The sequence below is a fragment of the Cotesia typhae genome, unplaced genomic scaffold, assembly GCF_013202065.1.
Source record: "Cotesia typhae breed Kobodo isofemale line unplaced genomic scaffold, CoteBio_Ctyphae contig_44, whole genome shotgun sequence".
In the NCBI taxonomy this organism is placed as follows: domain Eukaryota; kingdom Metazoa; phylum Arthropoda; class Insecta; order Hymenoptera; family Braconidae; genus Cotesia; species Cotesia typhae.
In genome coordinates this window covers 6,245,845-6,254,686 of record NW_027423753.1, presented here as the reverse complement: position 1 = coordinate 6,254,686, position 8,842 = coordinate 6,245,845, and positions in this window count along the sequence as shown.

The window sequence follows — 8,842 nt, the reverse complement described above, 5'->3', positions numbered from 1 at the left end:
ACGGGAGATCCTGATATATTTGTCTTTTGTTCCAATAAATTTTGCAACTGTCATTCTCAACAACCTGGGGAATATCTCCTGGCAAATAAGGCAGCACTGGTGTCACGTCAATACCGTAGCAATGACGAAGATAGTAGTACAGTACTCTCAGGGCAGCATTGTGACGCTGGATATATGCACCTCTCGCCAGCACTGGACATGCCGACAAAAGGTGCATAAGCGTCTCCGGATGTTGTCTACACCTCCTACAGGACGTGTCCGGAAGCTGCACCTGGAGCACCTTGCTACGGTACTCAAGAGTGTTAATGACACCATCTTGGCAGGCAAATATGAACCCTTCAGTCTCGGACATCAGGCCCGCTGACTTTAAGAAGGAAAACGTCAGCTGGATGGACAAGCCATGATCACGCACGTGTTTAAAGAACACGCTGTGCATGGACTTGTCCATCAGTTCGCCAAGGAGTAGTTTTTCCTCGGCGTTCCTGATGACGCTCTTAAATTCCTCCTTTCGGAGTTCCATAAGAGCGTTTATTTCTCCAAGACCAAGGGTTCTTGCCGCATATATTGCTGCCTTATACAAGAATGACCCCTTATGCGCATTTTCATGTTTATGTACAATTTGCATAAGAAAGTCATCCTCGTCTGCAGTGAAATTGACAACTTCGTGAGTTAAACCCAGGACCAAACGGTCGTGAAGCCGCTCCAAACTCTGCAAACCTCTCCCACTGATGGACCGGGAGAGGTATAATCTGGCGACTGATGAATTGGGGTGCATGCTCCGATTCATATTAATGATCTTACGGGTTTTGATGTCGAGATCTCGTAAATCCTTTCGGGTCCATTTCAGGACACCGAAAGAGTATAGTAAGACTGGGACAGCGAGCATGTTAGTAGCTGAGACTTTGTTTTTGCCGGAAAGTTCGGAGGACCAAATTTTCCGGAGTCTCCTAACATACTCGCTCTGGAGAGTTGTTCGGACTTCAGAGACCGCATGCATGCGGTGCTCTTCCATTCCTAGATATCTATACAACTCCCCGGCGTCTAATTGGCTTAAGACGCTCCCATCCACTAATTCGACATCATCACCAGTATCAGAGCACTTACCCCTCGCCAGATGTACGACCGCACACTTGTCCAACCCAAAAGACATTCCGACATCTCGTGTGTACTCTGCTACGATGTTGAGGGCTGCTTGTAGATGATCTTCATCAGCACTATATAGCTTCAGATCATCCATGTAAAGCAGATGGGTGATCGAATATTTTCGATCACCCGGAGGCCCCACAGAGTACCCACGAGTTTTACGGAGAGCAACAGATATAGGCAGCAGTGAAATGCAAAACAGCAGAGGGCTCAAGGAATCGCCTTGGAAGACCCCTCGTTTGTACTCTACAACTCCGGTTACGTGCAATGCGTTTCCACTTCCAATGTGAAATCGCGTTCGCCAGAGCTGCATTGTACGCCGAATACATTCCACTATTTCGGGATTGACTCCCAGGCATTTGAGTAGATATAAAATTAACTCATGTGGAGTTGAGTCAAATGCCTTGCGATAGTCAATCCAAGCCATTGACAGGTTGCGTTGATAGTAGATCGCATCTTGTAAGACGCATCGATCCACTATCAGGTTCTCCTTGCAACCTGACAGGCCTCTTTTACTGCCACGTTGTTCATATATCTGTTGCCATACAGGCTCTATCTGCTGCAAGATACGGTTATTTAAAATTTTTGTAAAAATTTTATAAACCGCATTCAAGCAGGTGATAGGCCTGAAATTCTTAGGGTCAGACAAGTCACCTTTTTTAGGTATCAGTACGGTTCGCCCTTCTACAAGCCAGTCCGGAATCGGATCGTCAGCTCTAATGTATGATGTAAATATGCGGGCCAGATGGAGGTGGGTAGAAGTAAACTTCTTCCACCAAAAGACATTAATGCCGTCTGGTCCCGGGGCAGCCCAATTTTTGCTGCCATTTAGAGCTGAACGAACTTCATCCACACTGACTGCAGGGCTCTCTTCATCAGCATTCTGTCGACGGTGTTCCCGACAGAATACTTTGAAGTCGTGCAGAGCTGGAGTGTTGGCGTTCACGTTTGGTTGATCTCCATACAACTCAGTCCAAAAAGCTTCCACCCGCTCAGGTGTTGGATAATTCCCGGTAACATCGGTCTTTGGTGTCAGAAACCGTGAAGGGCTGGATCGAAACAACGAGTTGTCGACCAACCGCTTCAGCCTTTTCTCTAATGACTTTTTAGCAGCCACTAGAGCCCGCAATTTATTAAGAGACTCTTCCTTGATGACATGAAGAGTACTCTTGTTCAGTGTGTGATGACGCCACCGAAGTTCAGCAGCAATGCGCCGAATTCGGGGCGTGTATGGTGTTTGAGTTGTGTCGTACTCAATCACACACTGAATGCGGGAGACCTGTTTCCGGGACATGTCAATTTTCAAGCCAAGTTGTGAGATGCGCTGTTTCAACCTTGCCTCGATCGAGAGACATTGTCTCTCTCTCGGAAAAGCCGAAACTGCTGCACCATACACAACCTGGCTCACAGTGAGCAGGGTGGAATCCTCCAGGATGTTTGCACGGAGATCTTCGTTTACCGCGTCAAGCTGTTGTTGGGAGTAAGTTATCTTTTTAGATATACTTACTTGCCGTCCTACAAAGGGATTGTTGTTGTCCAAGGAGGAACGGCGTCGCTCTTGGTGTAGTTGCGCCGGAAAGGAAGGTCTATTAGACTGCCTTCTGTCCGGCACAAGCGATCTTCTATTTCGCCGAAGATGAGCGGCATAATTACGCAGGTGTTTGGGCGTAAAATGCGCTAGCTCCGGATGCATATCACTCCAAAGAGTGTGCATCCGGGCCATATAGCCGCTCACCCCCGGCTCGCTACGTTGGTAGCACACCAAGAGATCGACTCTCAGTTCCTCCGTCCACTTAAAGTAAGTCCTTAAGGCGCCAGGGTCGTCATCATTCATCGGGTCCGGCGTGCTCCTCCCACCTGATGAATGGTCCTCATCCGAAAAGGACCGGTTGTGGGGAGCACTTCTGAGTTGGTATCTTGTGGTAACTCAGTTATTTCCATGCAGTGGGTAGTTGGCCCACTGCACGGGCTACGTCGTTCGCCTACAGACCTGATGTTATGGTCTGCGTTTCCCGCGATGCGCCGCTTGGAGGCCACGTAGCAAGCATCGCTTATTATTATTATTATTATTATTATTATTATTATTATTATTATTATTATTATATTTACAAAAGATATTTATTTTTAATACGGATGAAAAAAGTGTCAATGTTATTTTATCAAGTGTTGATATTTGAGAATGAATTCTTAAAGTATTGCATTCTTGAAAAAAAATGTTCACATAAGTGAAGTATCATATATATTAGGGTGTGCCAAAATGTAACTTCCTTGATGGACCTCTTAAAATTAGAATTTTAGATTCCGATTATATATATATATATATATATATAATCTTGGGTGTTAGGTTGAATAATTAAAAACTTTATTTTTTTTCTTGATTACTATTCAATAATTAATCATATTCAATACTAATCCCCCCAGCCAACTGTTTATTGCAATTATTTTACCTTCGAATATAACGTTCACCCGTTTAAAATTAAACGGACGTGCAATTTCGTGGGTTTTGCTTAAATTTATGAAGAAAAATTTTTTTTTCTCAATTTTTAGTATATACAAAATTGTTTTAATAATAATATCCTCAGTCAGCTGGTTATTGTTATTATTTTCTCTAACAATATCGAATTCACCTGTGTGAATTAAAACGGGTGCGTAATTTTCTCGTTGCATTGCAAAATCTCTGCTTTAAATCTTAAGGGTAGTATTTCGCTCCTTATTTTGTTTCTCTTCTATTTTTTTACCTCTCTTTGAAATGATTTGCAGCTCCTTCATAAAACTTGCATCGCCACCTATCGTTTTTCTGCGTAACCTTGTTACCCACCATCTTGTATGGTAAGCAATTTTTCGGGATTTTGGTCTTCGGGAAAAAAAAGCCTCACCCGCCAACTTGATGCCAACAATTACAAAGTCGGAACTTGACCGCAAGTTGTCACCAAGTTGGTGGCAACTATCTGACACCAACTTTGTTGGTCTGAAACTCTGGCTATCGGGGAATATACCCCAGTTAGCACAAGCGAAACAAAATTCACGTTAACCTGCAGCCGGAATTTGACGTCAAGTTTACGCTAACTACAGAGAACAGTTATATTTACTCTGATAGCCAAGTTGGTTGCAACTTTCCCGAAATTTACTGCACTGGTAAAAAAATTCTTGACTGGGGTATAAATTTTCTTGGCTCAAGAAAATATAAAGGAAGATTGAAAATTTCTTGAATAAAGTTAAAGTTTCTTAAGACAAGATACATTTCTTGAGCCAAGAAAATTTCTTTTTGATCCAAAATAATTTTTGTTTTCCTTAAAATTTTCTTGGCGGAAAAAATTTGTTTTTTGTGTGTGCCACAACTTATGACCAAGTTAACAACAAGCCTTGAAAATGCACTCGGTTGGTGTCAACTTGTTCATCAAGTTGTCAGCAAAAACTGCTTCTGAAATTTTTTCATATCAAGTTGATGACAAGTTTCTCAAGAAATTAGGCGACAAATTGCGGCAGTAGATTGGTCTTCTTTTTCTCAGAAACTTGTAGCCAACTTGATGCCAACAGTTACAAATTCGGAACTTGATCGCAAGTTGTCGCTAAGTTGGTGGCAACTACGTGACACTAACTTTGTTGGTTTGAAACTTTGGCCGTCAAGGTATAACTGTTGACGTAAAGTTAACGTTAACTTTCTGCAGCTTCGCGTTAATTTTGAGCGAACCTTTTGTAAAATTCCGGCAATAGATTTACGCTAACTTGATTACGCATCATATTACGTAAGTCAAAGTCAAGTTATGGGAAACTGTTGCAAATGCAGAGGTTGACGTGAAGTTACCGTAAAGTTGACGTAAACCATTGAACATCAACTTAGTTTATGGTCAACCTATGCTTACTAAGTACTTTCGGAATATCGGTAAAATTATCTCAGTAAGCAAAATGAAATCAAGTTGACGTAAACCTGCGGCCAAAATTTAACTTTAAGTTTGCGCTTACAATCGCCATCATTAATGCCCGAGTTGGAATTGGTTACAACTTACTTGTTTCGTGCCCAGGCAGTAATGATAGCGATTGTTCAGCAAGGCAATAGTTCTACTTATATCTAGTTTATGTATGTCAAGTTAACGTCAACTTTTTGCAAACTTCGCGACAACTTTGAGCGAACCTTTCGGTCAATTTCGGCAGTAGGTTTGCGATCACGATGGGTAAGTTAAAGTCAAGTTGTGGGAAACTGTTGCAAATACAAAACAAAAATTGACGTGGTTAACGTAAAATTGACGAACAGCACTCTACATCAACTAGTTGATTGTCAACTCGTACTAACTGAGTTTGAAGTCCCATGGAAAACTTTATATTGTTAAGTTGTTGATTCCAGTTGTCACACGAAAAAAAAAACTCGAAAAATTACAGTTTGAAATAACATTTTTCTAAATTCATTTTTTTAATTTAATATTCAGAGCTTTCAATGTAAATATTACATTCTACAATGTAATTCTTATAAAATCAGTAATAATTACATTTGAACCTGTAATTTTTCCAGTTTTCATCACGAAGCGCCACGTGGCATTATATACTGTAATTTTTTGAGTTTTCTTTTTCCCTTGTACTTCTAACTCAAGTTTATTGCATCCAAACTGAGAAAAATCAATCATATGTTCATTAATCAATCAAAGCAGTCATATAATATTTCAATCAACTAACTTTAAGCAAAATATCACTACATCAATAAAAAAGTTTTTCCATAAAATTTTTTATGTGCATTTTGAAAATCAAAATTGAAGAGCTTAGTAATATTTAAATCAAACAAAAATGAAAAAATTGGGTCCCCACACACTGAGAGAAAATATTTCTTTTGAAAAAAAATAAGCAATGTTGTAATAAGAAATTAATTTGTTTAAAATTTTTCAACAATTTTATTTCTTAACTAAAGAAAGAAACATTGTTCTCATAGTAATTTTCTTGTAAAAAAAAAAAAAGTATTTTTTATTTGAAAAAGAAAAAATTTTTCAACAGACAACTTGCGAATTTTCATCCAAAATTGTATGTACACACATAGATAAGAAGGAACACCCTCGTAGATATAGTCGGGACTGTTTTGTCGAAAGCTCGTCAAAACGCCGAGATTTCGTGCTTCAGGTTTTCAAAATTTGATTTGATTAATATTTTGGATGGATATGAATTTTAAATAAATTACACTCGATGTTTGGGACAACAGGAAAAAGTTTATTATCCACGAGGAGGAAAAATCTGGTGAAGCCAGATAAAAAAACCTCCTCGATGATAAGTACAAGAAAAATCGTGTATGAATGTGTAATTGTTATTTAGTCAGGGCGGGACCGTAACTATTGTTGTTTAGTCAGGGCAGGACCGTAACTATAATAATATTGAACTATTCCCGTTGGATAGTCAATGTGTAATCAGGGCGGGACCGTAACTATAATAATATTGAACTATTCCCGTTGGATAGTCAATATGTAGTCAGGGCGGGACCGTAACTATAATAATATTGAACTATTCCCGTTGGATAGTTCAATGTGTATTGCCAATTATAGGCGAATATTAACGACTCGTTGAGAGTCGTGTTAAATTGTTGTGTGTGTGCGAGAACCGATCAAAGCCAAGGCGGCGTGATCAACCACGGGCCGTCAATACCCAAAAAATGTGAAGGAGAGAGCTCGGATGTATGGCGTCTGCCCGAATTGTCGCGCAAATTTCTACAAAATTGCACTGATCAGCGAATAACTGGATTCAGCTGAGTTTGTGAAGATGAATTGAATGATATTAAGTAAAGTGAAGTAAAAACGATATGACCTTTGAAAATTTATGAATTGTATTGTATACTATGTAATGTGCAAGAGCGATTGCGTAAATTACTACTGATTCAAGGGCCTCAGAGCAACTAGTGGTCCTGGCCACCGCACGAGCCAATTCGGTTTTTCCTATACGGCCCCGATCTGCGCGATACCGTTCTGCGCCTACGCCGCAACTTGACGACTACGATGACTCCCGAATTTAAATGAATTCCGGTAAGAAAATTGTTCGAGAATTTTTTAGTCGAAGCTAGAGCTAATATATAGATATAGTCATCTGATTTTGTACGCCCACGCTCTCTCTCAACAGATATAGATGTAATTGTGTGTAGCACAATACATGCATGATTTTTCTCTACGCACACTCTCGTATATATACTCCATCGTATATGTACGAGTCGACTCGACAGGGACAGCTTCTTTAGCAACTCAAAACGTGGAGATCTTGTGAGAAGTCGATTTTTGAAAACCGAGGTAAAACCAATAACTTCTCGATTTTTTGAAAATCATTGATTTTAATGGCGGGAAGTTAAAAAATTTTATGCACATTTTCTAAATAATCTTGTTTTGTTGTTTTTGTTGACTCCAATAAATTCAAAATCAATGTAATGTATCAGTGTTTAGTTAATTATCTATCTCAAGCATTCGATAAGCTAGTAATCAGCACTTTAAAAGTCACATATTATTCTAATCGTTAAGCTTTAAAGTGTGGAGAAATATGTTTACTTCTTTATTCATTGACGTCACTGGGGGCTCGACCGACTTGAAAGATAAAACTATATCTGTTTGTTCTTGTGTTTTATTCCACATTATTTTTACTTATTTGATTTACATAAACATGAGCACGTATAATGTACACATTCTTTCGATGTGATTATACAATTCAAATACTTAAAATATCGTTTTTTCTCAAATAATTCAATTATCGTGTATCTTATCAATCCATGGATTATAAACCTGTTGTAATCTGACTTTTATAATTTACAGGTATTATGATTATAGTTATGTGACTTAGATACAATATTGTTAAATAATTCGATAACAAAGAAATGGAAATGTATACTTAACAGCAAAATTGTGAAATTTCTCGAAAATTTAAATCGATATGATTAAAAAAAAAATAATTGCAAAACTAAGATTAATAATCATGTTATAATGAAATTATCAAACTCATATATTGAAATATTCATGATTAAATGACGCTGTCGCCCCCCCCATGATCACACTTCTGACCTTAAAAAATTATCAAAAAATAATAATATATATATTAGAGGAATAAATTTTTTTTTTAATTTGATTCGTGTAGTTATTTTAAGAATAGAAGAAAAAAGAAATTTTACAATTTTTTTTTAAGTGGGATAGGCGACCCCTTACGCTAGATCAATTTTTAAGATATTGAGTTCAAAAGAGGAGAATTTTTGTTTATATTGAAGAAACTTTAAAGATACATGTAATAAAAAAAAAAAGTAATTTTGAAACAGTCTAATATACATATATACTTACATATTTTTATAATAATTATATTGAAAATCTTCTTATGAAGTTCATTGATATTGATAAAATGACAAATTACATGTCTATTATTCAATTTATTCCATTATTATTTACATATTAATCTCAGTTATTAAGTAACTAATGATCGATCGCACAGAAAATTGAAAGGTAGTTTTAGAAATCTTCTTCGAGCTCTATCATTATGGTTTCTCAAAAGAAAATTTTCGTCATATCTAAGTTTTAGAAAAAAAAAAATTTATGATACAAATTTTTTTTCTTGAAGAATTCTCGAACCTAATAAAAAAATGTTTTTTATGTTAATTTTTTTTTTTTAAGTTACATTAGGTTCTTTTATTAAATAAAATCTGACCATAAATATTCATTAAAATAAAAATTTTCTTTCAACATTATTTTTCTTAATTCAAAAA